Below are 2,368 nucleotides of genomic sequence, written 5' to 3'. Positions count from 1 at the left end.
GGGAGGGGAGGGGGGATATGGAAAAAGAAGAGAAGAAGGAATGAGAGGAAGAGAGGGATGGTGGAATGAATAGAGGAAGGATGGGAGGGAAAGCCTAGTAGACGGCTGTCTCAGCAGATAAAAGTACTTGCTGTACAAGCCAAGAGAGTTGAGTTAAGCTCCAGAGCCCATGTAAAGGTAGGAGAGACCTGACTCCTCAAAGCTATCTTCTGACCTACACACACACACACACACACACACACACCATTCATACATATACAAACCTATACACATATATATTTTTTTAATTTAAAAAGCAAAGGTGCCATTACTGTTTCTTTAAAGGCTTTTTTGAATAAAGGAGTCTGATCAGGGACCAAAGCTCTTGGGGAAGCCCACTCATTCTGAACGCTGTGCAGGAGATGAAGATTTGGGAAGCCCTAGTCACTGGGAACCCCTCTAGGACTCCCTGGTTGTCTTCCAAAAGAAGAAGAGAGAACACATAAAATGCCACAGGCTAGTGTGCTGGAGAAGGAAGCTACCCCCAGTGAACATTAACACACGTCATAAGACACCCAAGACCTTTTAAACCCCTGGGCAACAACAAAGAGAGGGGTTCACTTCATGATTATTGTTACCTGTTATAGCTGTTATCATAAAGGAAAATCCTGAGCCAGCTGGACTCAGTCCTGGAGGTAGACACCAGCCCCTCTTTCTGACTTAGGCCCCAGCAGGTGACCCCAGCAGGTGACCCCAGCAAGTGGCCCAGCAGGTGGCCCAGCAGGTGACCCCAGCAAGTGGCCCAGCAGATGGCCCAGCAAGTGATCCAGCAGGTGGCCCCAGCAGGTGACCCCAGCAGGTGGCCCCAGCAGGTGGCTCAGCAGGTGGCCCAGCAGGTAGGCCCAGCAGGTGACCCCAGCAAGTGGCCCAGCAGGTGGCCCCAGCAGATGGCCCAGCAAGTGACCCAGCAGGTGGCCCCAGCAGGTAGGCCCAGCAGGTGGCCCAGCAGGTGACTCCAGCTTGTCCCCAATCCCACTGCCCTGCTGCTTCCTCCTTTCTCCTGATATCTACAGATCTTCTGCAATCTACTTCTGGCCTCTGTGACCCTAGTCAGGGCTCAGAGAACAGGACAGAAGACAGAAACAGACATGGACAGCCAGGGTCCGGTGGCAACATCAGAGCAAACGAAGGGCATCCATAAGGCTTTTGTGACTGGTAAGACATTAACCACTTTCCCCTAACCTCACCCCTCTGCTACCCTAGGGCCTTTTTCAATCATATCTCCTCACTCTGCACTTTGCAAATCCTCCCAGGACTTTAAAACAAGAGTCTGGCCAGCAGTGGTGCTGCACAACTTTTATCCCAGAGCTCAGGAGGCAGAAGCAGGTGGATTTCTGGAAGTACAAGGCCTTACAGTATCAAGTTCCAGGACAGCCAAGGATGCACAGAGAAACTCTATCTCAATAAACAAAACAATAAAACAAAATAAAAACAAACAAACAAAAAACAAGATTAGGGAAGTGAGTCAGTCAGGGAAGTGCTTGGCATGCATGAGGACTTGAGTCCTATCCCCAGCACACACACATATGCAAAGGGTACAGTGATACACTGTATCACACACTGGGGGACGGAGACAGGGGGATCACTGGAGCTTCCTAGCCAGCCAGAAGAGTCAAATTGGCAAGCATCAGGTCCAGTGAGAGACCCTGTCTCAGAAGATAAGGTGTAGCCTGTCGTATAGTTTAGCTTTAATCCCAGCACTCAGAAGGCAGAGAGGTAGGCAGATCCTCGGTGGATTCAAGGCTAGCCTGGTCTACAGAGTAAGTTCTAGGTCAGTCAAGGATGTATAGTGAGATCCTGTCTCAATCAATCAATCAATCAATCAAACGGAGAGTGGTTGGTTGGGAAGGACACATGATACCTATTGGCTTTCATGCGTATGTATATTAAGGTGCACATACACCCACTGTGTGCATGCTTGCACACAGTGGGACTCAGGGGCTGAGGAGGAAGCTCAGTTCATAAAGTGTTTGCCTAACATCCACAAGGCCCCGGGTTCAATTCTGGAACCAAAAAACCAGGCATGGTGACACACACCTGTAATCTCAGCATTCAGGAGGTGGAGGCAGGAGGAATGGAAGCTCAAAGCCATCCTTGCTTATGTAGAGAGTTCAGGATGGGCCTGGGCTACAGGAAACCTTGTCAAAGAATGGAAGGAGAGACGGGGGAAGGAGGGAGTAGAGAAGAAGGAAGAGGGGAAGAGAGGGAAGGAGGGAGGGAGGGAGGGAGGGAGGGAGGGAGGGAAGTAGGGAAGGAAGAAAGGAAGGAAGGAAGGAAGGAAGGAAGGAAGGAAGGAAGGAAGGAAGAAGGGAAGAAGGGAAGAAGGGAA

Source organism: Grammomys surdaster, unplaced genomic scaffold, assembly GCF_004785775.1.
Source record: "Grammomys surdaster isolate TR1022 unplaced genomic scaffold, NIH_TR_1.0 125896, whole genome shotgun sequence".
Lineage (NCBI taxonomy): Eukaryota > Metazoa > Chordata > Mammalia > Rodentia > Muridae > Grammomys > Grammomys surdaster.
The sequence above is the reverse complement of the archived record's forward strand: the minus strand, read 5'-3'. Positions refer to the sequence as shown.